Source organism: Pygoscelis adeliae, unplaced genomic scaffold, assembly GCF_000699105.1.
Source record: "Pygoscelis adeliae isolate BGI_AS28 unplaced genomic scaffold, ASM69910v1 Scaffold31, whole genome shotgun sequence".
Classification (NCBI taxonomy): Eukaryota; Metazoa; Chordata; class Aves; order Sphenisciformes; family Spheniscidae; genus Pygoscelis; species Pygoscelis adeliae.
In genome coordinates this window covers 472443-484682 of record NW_008824233.1, presented here as the reverse complement: position 1 = coordinate 484682, position 12240 = coordinate 472443, and positions in this window count along the sequence as shown.

Here is a 12240-nt window from a genome sequence, read left to right as displayed (position 1 = left end):
AAATACTATGCCCCGCTCCATGTCTTGGTGAGTAAAGCCTGTAAAACATTGTATGCACCAGATGAAAGCAAAACGCATTAGAAGCATAGAGAGGGCATGTCAGAAAGCTCCTCAGTCACTTTAACCCTCCCGGGACGGAGAAACAAGTGCAAGCCAAAGCAAGCAATCTGCTCTTTTCTCATGCCAAACCAATCCACGTGGAAACCCGAGTCCACTGCAGTGTCCTTTATAAATAAACACAACCGAAACAGGTAACACCGCTACTCAGTCCTTGTTATCTCCTTACAGTGCAGTCTTATAACCCTCCTACAACAGATTGCTCAGGACTTTTTTTTAACGTTATGTGGGTTACCAGCTCACCAACAGAGCATCTCATACTTGTATTGCTCCTATATAATCTTGAGCTTTCTGAATGATGCCCCCATTTTCTCCTACTCCAGCTTCTGCAAATGGCTTGACTTTGAAACATTTATAAGCATGCACCAAGCCCAAGTAAAGTTGGAAAATCACCACAAGGTACATTGACTATTTAAATCAAGTTTCCCACATGAAAAGTTTTCTTACTGGATTTGAAGCATCCTCCACACTTGATTTGAGAAAATGTTAGCCTAGGAGATTACCAACCATCACTTAGAGAACTCTACCGATTTTAAATTAATTATCACCAGCAGTAGCGCATGCACAAAAAATTTCATTCAGGCAGAGACATATGTTTTTCGGGGGTTTTGGATTTTTCTTTCTCAAGACAAAGCCCACAGCACAAAGATGCACAGCAAAACCTTATGGTACCCATGGGCAAGTAGCGATGAACTCAAATACGGAAAATTTATTGAGATCTCCACACCACCACCACATCCACAGGCTGACGAAGCGCTCTGGGAAGTCTCGGAGGCTTTGCTGTTTCTAGGCACAAAGCTCAATTTTACAGAGATAACACTTTAGGGGAAGAGGGAGGAAATGACTTATTGGTAATATTTGCAGCAGCATATGAAATTTTCACTATACTGCACCACTGTCTGATATCAGGAGACATCAGTTTGTTTAAGCTGCCTCAATTAGAGTGTTGGAGATGACCCTAAAACATCTCCTCGGTGAACAGCAGTAGTTAAATCGAACTGAACAGCAACCCTATTCACTCTCCAATGAAGTTGGAAAAAGCATTCTTACTACAAGAGAAACAGCTTTCCTTCCAGCACGAAGGCCTGAGAGTTTAAAGTATTAAATTGCCCTTTTAGTTTAGGCTTTTGCTTTCACTAGAGGCTTTCTAGAAAACCGCAGCACCTCATAGAGCTCAGCTGCCCTCCCAGGAGCTCCCATTTAAAAGGATGTGCCAGCAGCAAGCCCCGCTCACCACCCCACTTTGCTCCTGTCTGTAAAACTTGCAGGTTTCAGGCCGCAGAAGAGGATTGTGCAAGTGCAGAAATACACAGGCTTGGCACAGCGTTCAATATTGGTACCAACAAGCTGTGCTCAGCTACCTTCAAGAGGGCCCCACTGGAGGGTAACACTCATTAGGTAACTGTGACTTTAAAAAATAAGTAAATAATGGTTCGTCAATGAAATATCCAAGAAAAACGATTAATCAAACTTGGAAAAAACCCATTATTGATTACACCTCCCCATGCTATAAGCACTGCCACAGTATTAAGCTACTGCTCCTATCAACAATAGCGATATTACAAAACCATGAATGGAGGTATAGGATTGGGAAACTCAGAAACAGTTAATGTCTATCAGCGGTATAAATCAAAGGTACCAGGAGCCTGAGGGCTAGTCATGATACAACAGGTTGCTAGATGCCCGCATGCCAGCTGTACTTTGATCTCCTGACCCGAGACAGGCCCGGAGCACAGCACAGGAAGATACAAGCCTTAGCCCTAAGGTGTATTTTCCACAGCCAGGGTTATGCACGTGCCACCGAAAGCCATAGGAACTACAGCTGTACTTCCCTGGGATGACAACGGTACCGCCCCACCGCTTCCCATCCCCACCCTCACCAAGCAGCAACATTTTAAGTGGGAATCGCATTGGATATTTTACTCTTTAAAAAGGTACTATAAAGCACTACCTACCTAACATGAAAATCTGTCAATATAACTACAAGCAGTTTACCAAACATTAGTTTTTCTCCTCTTGAGGTGTATCAGCATCAAGACATGACACAACACACTTCCCCAGGAGTCTGTATCTTGCAGTATCTTTGGAACTGATAAAAAAAATAACCACTTCTCAAAAATGTATTATGCAACTCCCCTTTTCAATGCAAGCATCTTCCACAGGGACAGGAAAAATATATGTACAGGACCTGCCAAGCCACAGAGATATTAAACACATGACGCTATTAGAGAAGTGCTGATTAAGTGACATTTTTACCGGGAAAAATGGCATTGACCTTATATTGAACTTTTGGCAGGAACCTGCAGGATGAAGCCTCATGATTTCATCCCCTGGCCAGACAGAAGCAGGGAGCTTGGAAGGTTTTTTTGAGGGCAATATGTAACAGCACTTTGTAAACCAATTAATCACGAGCGTAATTCCCACTTGGCAGACTGGGGGGGAGGAAGAGGTAGGTGCTCGGTGCCATCAGCAGGGCAACACCACACAACTACGCAAGCTCAGCTCCAGGCTCGGTCCCAGATGCCCCTTCACGCTGACCATCCTCAGCAACAAACTCCTCCAGCACGTCAGGCATTTCCACCAAGACAGGGAGAGCTGCAGAGGCTTGCCTATTTCAATGGGAAGTTCTGATGCGGCTCATCTCCAAAAGCAGTAAGCAGCAACTAGACGGAGGGGGCTTTACAGGGGTCAGGAAAATTATGAGGTGGTGCTCAGTTGGAAGCCAGCTAATCAAAACCAAAGCACAAGGGCTCTTCCCACTAACTTCCAGTCATACTCCAGCTGTGAACTCCCAGAACAAATCACTTGCCAAAATAAGTAAAAAGGATCAACATCCAATGCAACTGCTTTCTGTTTCTGAATACCAGGAGCATGAAAAAGAATTGTCAAACGTCCTGACAGAAGAGGAGAGAAAACCCAAAGCCAGAGGATGACGTGTTTCTCCAAGATAGTTAACAACATAAAACCAATTTCTACCTCTCTCAAGTCCTTCTGCTTTGGATTTTCTTCCATTAAAAATTATGTTTTTGGTGTCTGAGCTGGTATATAACATCCTTTTATAATAGAGAGTGAAAAGAAAAATCCAAGTTTTCTAAAATTTTTAAAAAAACCCAACCAAACAACCAACACCCCACAAAGTCATCACTGAATTGAAGCCATTACTACTTTCAGCCAAAAAGCCCTAAAAGCAATAGGTATGGAGGGGAAAAAAAAAAAAAAGAGATGCAGAGTGGTTTTATATGAGTGAAACCAACTGCCAACTGTAACGAGTTCACCTATTGGAGTGCAGCAAGAGAAAGTTAAGTATTAAAGAAATACCAAGAGGTTAAACATTAAACTTATTCCAACAGCTTCTCGTAAAGTTAGCGACCTACGTGTGCTTTTTTCAAATGAAAGAGAAAGTATGAGTTTTAAAGCGTGCTTCAGGAAACGAAGCACATCCACAGAAGACTGCTGGAGGGATGTTTTCAGCTGACCAAAACAGTTCTAAATCCCAATTTTATTTTTTTTTTTAGTATTTTTCCATTCACCCAGAAAGACCAAGCAGGATCTAGAACAAGTATGATTATACAGAAATCGGTGACTTCCAGAGGAAAAAAATAAGGGGGAGAATCCTTCCCCCCCATTGTTCACAAAGGCCTGATACTTGGAAATTGGGCAACATGGAAAGAAACTGAATGACATTTACATTTATATAAATTATACGAAAAGGTCTTAATGTTTAAATTAATATTATAAAACTGAACTAATACTACAGTTATATTTCAATCTTAAAAATGGTTTTAAAATAATTCCAATTAATAGTTTATGTAACAGTCAATTACAATACTGGAGTATGTACCGAAGATTAGATTTACCGCCAATCCTTAATAATCTGCTAATCACCCTGTAATTAAAATTTACAGGCATGTTTTGGTTTTTTTCCTGCTTTATAACACTGGCTGCCTACCAGTGAATCTCACAGAAATAACCATTTTCAAGCCAGCAGTACCATTGTCAGTGTTTTCCCCCATTGTAGTGAGATCTAGAAGCAAAAGAGGCTCTCAAGCACCTCCGTACGCAGCACAGCTGGAGTTCAAACTGCACAAATATTTATCGCTACTCAAAAAAGTAAACAGTTCTTATGCACTTGCACATACTGTAACAATACAAAAAAAAGTCCTTTTATTGACTAGTAACACATAACGCTGACTTCTAAAGTGGCAGATGACACATACGGAGACTGAGTTCAGTGATGCTATTAGCTTTTTCAAGTTCTTCCCTTCCTTTCAGTCTTTCTTCAGATTTGCTAAGGTTTGTCGAGTTTACCTGGGGAGTTCGGTTAGAAGATTGGGACCTCTGCCTAGAAAAGTGTCCTTCATACTAAACAGCAGCGCTGTACTGACAGCAAAGGAGCAATCTTTCTAGCTGATGATCTCTCTCTCACCTTACCCGAAGAGCTCAAATTACTCATTACAATTTAACAGATACCAGTACACATTAAAAGGAGCAGGCTCACCAACTGGACTTCCACCTCTGCAAACCCAAGTGTGGATGCTAATTAGCACTGAAATGACTATGCCCAAACAGAAAGCTAACTATGTGCATCACAGGAGTATAATTATCAAAAAAGGGGGAAAATTTGAGATTTGTATGCATTTCAGCAAACCACGCATACTGCAAACTGCCACCGGAGTTCTGGTAATGTGCAGATTTACTACTTAATCTTGCTCACAGTATTGTCCTCTCTTTTTACTATCAGTTCATTACACAAAACTCAATATTTTAGAAGGGAGAATACAAACCCTGCTTTCAGAGCTGTAAACTCTCCAAAAATCCACATTAGTGATCTGAGCCAATTGGAACAAAAGGCAAAAAAAAAAAGAAAACTTTTTTTGGACCAAAAGAAGGTGTATTTTATCAGCAACTAAACCTTAGTAGAAGTTGCAAATCTGATGCAGTTTCCACACAGGGAGAGTTGATCTTGACCAGTTATCGGTTACATACTGCAACTGCCTGCAGCGGGCTCCAGGCCAGGCTGCTACAGAGCCAGGTCCCTCTTCTTTCACCAAGTCAAACTCGACATCAGTTATCCCAGCCGCTCATATCTCCGTCTGAGGTCAAAAACCAGAACCACAAGCAGTGCAGTGTCACCTCAGCAGCCAATCCCACCTTACCATGCCCGACAGCAGCATTTACCGCAGGTAAACACATATAGTGTGTTTATTTAAGATAGTATGTATTGTAGCGGTAAGAAGAGACATGTGGTCAAACGTACGGTGAGAAAAATGCTGAGCTGAATTGTGACTGAAAGACAACTGGCTACCGAGAGCACCACAGACTCCCTCTGAAAAGCACATAAGCAGCTACTGACTATGGTTTACTACTGCTCTTAATAAAAAAGAAGCATTAAAGAGGAGAAAGAGATGAGCACGGATCTCAGATTGTTATGTGATGCATTACCTGTGTTACTTGATTTATTGAAGCTCCAGTTCTGCCGCGCCTACTCAAAATCCCATTGACGTTAACTTCTTATGTGCAAATCTGTTTGCTTTAGCTGTTATTAAACACAGTTTTTCAGATAAAGCATGGTATCCAACCTTCACAGGCTTGTAAACATTTCTGTTAAACAAATACGGAACCAAGCCCTGCAATGCTAGTTGCATGACCAAAGGCCCTGTAAGCAAAGCATTTTATCAAGCCTAAGATAGCAAGGAATGACTAACAAAAAGCACTTACAGTTAAGCGTAAAGCTGAAAGAAGAAAATATTCCAAGACAAAGAAAAGGTTCTCTAACGTTGCTTACAGGATGGTTCAGTGATAAAAAAATACAGCTAGGATTTGGTTTGGGCGCATGTATCATGCAAGCAGCTGGTATTAAAGACAAAAATATATATATTACATACTCACAAGCATGAATGCAGTGTGTTGATTCAAAATTGGGGAAGAGTGAACAGAGAAAAGAAGCCTTTCCTTCTATTTGTGACATCCTCCAAGACATCTCTTGAAACAATACAAATAATTTTTCAAGACCCCCTCAAAACAATTTCTGATTTAGTACCAGTCCACATCAGCATTTTTCTGCTAAGCACCAGAGAAAGGAAATGCTACCTACGTGAGGAAATGCGCTGACCAAATCATGTATAACAGCAAATCTCCGAAGACGATCAAATTATCACAGACACAGGAAGATTTTAATTAGCCGCATAACAGACAACAGTAAGCAAGGCCGTGTTCTTTAAGCTAAAAGTACAACTTGACTCCTAAACCCTTCAAGCTGGCAATTGTAAAATATGTTCTTAACCTGTAATACTGCTTGCTGTGTTGTACATATTCTGTAGGTTAATAGGAAATACTACTCCATAATCCTTTAGGAGCATTAAAGTAAATCAGGCCCATAAGCTGACTTCAGGCAGCAAATTGCAGTTTAAGATTAGGAAGCGGTTGCTACTAAGCAACCCATGTGCTGTAAAACAGATGAAAGCATCGGAAACGTGTGAATGCACAGAGCCTTGGAGCAGCAAACCATTGTATTATCTAGGAAGAGACTCTGATAACAGGTATTGCACAACCTTTGGATTTATATTCTTAAGTTTCTCCTATCACACATCTTGTCACTAATTGCTGAGGTAGTGCATGCTATGATTGTTATTTTGTGTTGCAATGTTTTAGATAGGTGGTAAGATTTAGCTTGTAACTACAGGCTCCTATTTCAACCAAATGAATAAATTAAGAAATTAGTGGAAATTCTTAGTAAGAAATCGTGCGCGCGTAAACAAGGGCAGGCTTTTGCATTTACATTGTACAGTTTCTTGAACAGCAGCTACATCCTTCTATCCAATGAGTGAAGCATTTCAATGAGCACAAGAATGTCACATCTACGGATAAAAGAGAGGAAGATTTATAGGCATTACGATGTCGCTGTAATCATCCATCAGAGACTTACTGTGTCAGTCATGCAAACAGCAAAGGAGTTATTAAGAGGGCATCAAAAGGATATGCAATTTATGAAACTCCTTTTAGTAACAACTTCTTATTTGTGTAACAGGTTTTACCAAACACTGAAGGATTTTACCTAAGCTTTTGTACTCGAGAGTTGTGGAAAAACGATTTTAAAAATCCTCGCTCAGGTAGCAAGGTAGAACAGGTACTTCTCTTTCAAAATAGAGGTTTTACAGCTAGTACACAAAATAGTTTCAATAGACATGCTAGCAGATAGATCTTTTTTAACAAGTTACATGGGATAGAACTTTTATGCAAGGCATAATGTCCTATCAAGAAGAATTTTTATCAATTGACCGAGGCATAACATTCTTGCTAGCACCTTGCCACTGGGCTTTCTGAAAGAACGGCTTTAAATGAGTCTTCATGGTTATGTAAAACAACCCTAATCTTCTGAAAAGATTGATTATATCTAAAAAGATTAAAGACTTACAAAGATTGCCTTTTTTAGTCTATGAATAGATTCTAAATTTATACAAGATTTCTAGAGTTATTAACAGTAATACATTCAATCTTTTAAACCAAGTCACTTATAAACCACAGCAAGGCCCACATGCTTTGGGATTGTCAATAACGCAGTATTGACAGCATCAGACAAGAAGAGATTTACCTGAGGGTAAAGGATTAAAGTCTAATTAAATTAAATTTAAATTAAATTAAAATTTTCATAACATGAAGTAAGTTACAACAGGGCAGAGGCACATTCCCCTTCCCATGACTTACATTTCTTAACACTCGATGCACTAGAACCGAGCAAACAGTATTCAGTCAAAAACATTTATTGAATGTCACTATTGTACCAGTACCCATTTTCAAGATTCAGTCCCACTAACTGCATGAAAGTGAGTTTCATAAAGATTTTACACCCTATGAAGCATTAACGTTCACAGGCCTACCAGATAAGCTAGTTAAAACAATTCAAAATACGTCAAGAATATATTTTAATAACCCAAATGAAAGTAAAAAGGGCAAGAAGAACAAGTTCTCTTTTGTCCTGCTGTGCACTGGGCAATTCAAATGGGGTATTTTAAGATCCTTATAATTTGTAAGTCTTTCACCTTACGTAGTGGGGATTAGCATTTGCAAATGCTAGTCTACCTGTCAAAGTTTCGGTAAAACTGAGTGCTATCGCAAATTCTTCCGTAAGGCTTAGCCAGGCCTAGAAGCACTGCACGAAGAAAAAACCCATCCTCTCTGCTGCTGGCCTAGGCCTGAAGCAGTGGAGCAAGACCAGAACAGGCTACCGGCCCCAGCACCTCGGCAGCTGCACTGCATCCCCAGAACTGGGAGCAGGGGGGGGGAAGATGGTGCAGAGACGTATCAGCAGGACAGCTCAGGTCGGGCTGTGCGTATTACTTTGGGCCCTGCGCCAGAACAAAGCTGACCACGTACGCACGTAGTGTTGCAACAGAGCCGACGTGCCATCCTGGACCTCGGGACGGAAAGGAAGCACAGTGCAGAAACGCTGAGAAACGAAAAGCCTGCTCCAATACCCGTGCACCTTCAACCGAATGCAACCTGACTCAGCATGCGAGCGACTCGGATTTCTCCACATTGGCACTCTCTATTATGCAGGTCTTTTCCTTGCTGCTCAGGGTTACTGCATCCCCAGCACCTTGGAAAGATAAATGCTGACTACATACGGTGAAAAAGCCATCTATTTGGAAGCGAGACACATATATTCCTTGTGGAGAGATTTGTCTCGTTCATCTAAAACAATGTGAGAATGTTTTCTGACAAATTATCCATCTTCCTCACAGGTACTGTGAATTCACAGAAGACGCAGTATTTTGGCACCAACATTCAAGTCCCTTGACAGAGTCCCCCCAACTTCTGGAGACCTTTCCTCCAAGTACTGAGGTCTGAAAGCAATGTTTCTCAACCCGCTCCAGCCATTTTGCACCAGAAAGAAAGCAACCAGAAATAATGTTGTGACATAGGGGGGGTGGGGGTATTAACAGAGAAGTCAACAAGTTACTCCACGTTTCCTAGAGACAGTATTGCTGTTTAAGACGTTATTTACCAGCTCACAAACTGTTGGCCCTGCTCCTGCTGTGTGACACTGCACTGCCCAGAAGAGCCCAGTAACAGAATAATATAATACAACATGTTTCATGCTGCACAGTCAAGAGCTACGGGAGTTAAGTGCAGGAAGAAAAAGAAGAAAACCTTCTACCTGCGGAGAGCAGGGGGCACGAGTGCCACAGCAGCTGATGGAGACAAGGATGCCTCCACCGAGGGGTCGAAGCTGCCCAGGAAGCCTTCTCTTTCACACTGGCATCAAAAGACAGGTTGAAATACTGGCTGAATGAAGTATCAAAAAGAAAAAAGGAAAAAACCCAACTCTGGCTGATTTTAAACACTGTCATCAGTGACAGATTCTCCTTTAATAAAGTGACTCTCCAAAGAAAGGGCTGGAAGAAATTGCAAAGCGTAACTTTGTAGTAAGCTTAATTTGTTGGTGCAACAAACACAGCCTATAGTTATATGCTGCCATCACGCAAGCATGAATTTTGCCTCATGAACGAGCCTCGGGATCTGAAACAACATTACTTTTAAACTTAAACACATTTTACTGGGAATTTATTTTAACTTTAATTGTTTGGGGGGGGGATGCTTCATTTTTCACTACAGCTAGCTTCAGCTTGGTACAAGCTCTCCCCGGTCACGCCATCACATGACACCTAGGAGCACTGAATGAATTTCTTTGTTCGGTTTCTGACTTCATCCTATAGCAAATAACTACACTTTTACAAGCCACACAAACAGAATCACAAGGGAAACTATAGCAGGTTTGTTTTTGCAATGGGAAGTACAACTTTGAATAAAGTTAAAATACTTGATTTAATGATGTTTTGCTCTTACTCAGCTCAGTTAAAATAATTTAATTGCTCAGTACTGTATGCAGCAACAACGCGCACTCCAACAACATTCAGCTTGTTCAGTCTGACCATCATTAGGTTCTGTTTTGAAATTTGCAGGTAGTTTTTTTGAAAGCGAATTGTCTTTTGCTTTCAGATTTATGTTTTGTAGCATCTGCTTTGAACTACCTCCTAGTAGAATTCAGTTGTTAGAATAAGGACAAAAATACTGTAACAGCTTTTCTCTATGTAGTTTAATCCTCAGACTGGTTTTAAGAGCAAGACCGCATCACTTATCAGAGTGAGAGGGGACAGAAATCAATTCAGGAACCTTCTAAAAGGTGCAGACTACACTCCAGTAAGGGGTAAGAAAAGTTCGGGGGGGGGTTGCAGTAGCTGTATAAAGATTTTTAAATACACAGAAACTTCCTGCCAATTTCTAGTATCAGTAGTTGACTAAGACTGGATTATAACTTCAGATAGGAAAGGGGATAAAGATAGGGTCTGTGGATTTTCAGAGACAATCTGAGACTGAAGTACAATCTGTTAATCTACAAATATTAAGGAAAAAAAAGAGACATGGATCCAAAGGTTGCAGAGGGTCAAGATAAAGATGATTCACAGCTCTAAGACTATGATTCACAGAGGATGATCTGGGTGTAAAGCCAAAACAACAATAAACCATCCGGATGCACATCAAGTGCTTCTAGATGGGCACACGTGTCTGTTCCTACCCACTGAAATTGCACTTTCTGGGAGATGAGAAGATCTTCTTCCACTTCTGGAAAGCAACTAAAACTTTTTGAACACTACCACTATATAATAACAAATATCTGGTGGGGGTTTATAACAGAAACATGTTCTCTGCCCTGCTATAGGCTATCAAGTTATTTCACCAGCAAATAGTTTAATGCAAGATTGACCATTTAATAAAAAGTGTAGTCTGAGATTAAATTAATTTATTTGGACTACTTCAGTCTTCTTGAGTGTACTTTCATGAAAATAAAGCTAATTGATAAGTAAGCAAAACGATTACCACAAAGCAGAGTAATTAAAGATTGATCACTATGAACAGTTAAAGAAATACGGCAGCTTTAAGTTACACTCTTAAGTTCAACACACTGTACACCAGACTCGGATCTACTTTACAAGATTCTCAACTTTGAAAGAAAAATTCAGATAGTCATCAACTGTCCTTAGGCAAGTTTCCACACAAGTCCTTGCAAGATTTACACCAACAGCTCACATTTACAGACTTTCAGGCCCCACAAGCAACGGATGCCCCAAACACTAGACTGGCCTATCTAGTCATGTTACTAAAAGCCACCTGAAATTTTCCACTGTAGAGTGCTGGGAAGAAAAACGTGCGTAAACAAAGCTTCCCACAAGCATTTTATGCTCGATTCCTTAGGAGAGACTTCTGTGCCCAGGGACCAAACACCACACACCTCTCGAAGTTCAGTTTCTTTGAAACCAGGGAAAGGAAATATCATGCTTCCAAGGACCAGCAAGGCTTAATCAAAGGTCTAATTCTCCAAATCTTTCTCGGTATTTACAGTACACTGGTGTATAAGTTTTATTTAGACTACCGTGACAGTCTCCTCCAAGTTCACTCAGGCATAAGAGGCTTAGTGGAAGAGAACCCCAGAAGAAAGCAGAAGAGATTTGAGATCTTTTTTGCCAGCAAGGTACGGAGCAGCAGCAAGATTCCCACGTCCTGGAGCTCACTTCAGGGAGCATCAGCACCACAGGCTTCCTGCATGAAAAACTGGCCCATCTCTTCGATCACAAGGACATTTGCAGCCAGCACTACCCACGGCCTACAAGCTGTAGACACAATTTCAGCAGGTGCCCTGAGGACCATCAGGAACAGGCACAAGCCTGACCTGGCAACCAGGCAGCAACCTGATAGAAACAATGGTTCTCAGAAAAAAAAAATGGGAGCGATCAGAGTATGCATTTGTTTCCAGCTTAGCCAATGCACCTTGTCAGATCTTCCCATTTAGCTTCATAGCCAAATTCCTTGGCTATCAGTTTGCCATTACTGGAGGGAACAGTAATTGCAGCTTAAAAAGTTCAGACTGGCGCTAGAAAAATCTTTTCCTTTGGAAGAATGGTGTGGCACAAGAAAAGGTTACCAGAGAGGATGGGGAACCTCCACCCTTGCAGGTATTCAAGACTTGGACGAAAAAGAACCACGGCTGACCTGATCTTATGTTGCCAGCAATTCTGTATTGAGTGGAAATTTGTACAAGACCTTCCAGAGACCCTTCTAGCCAAC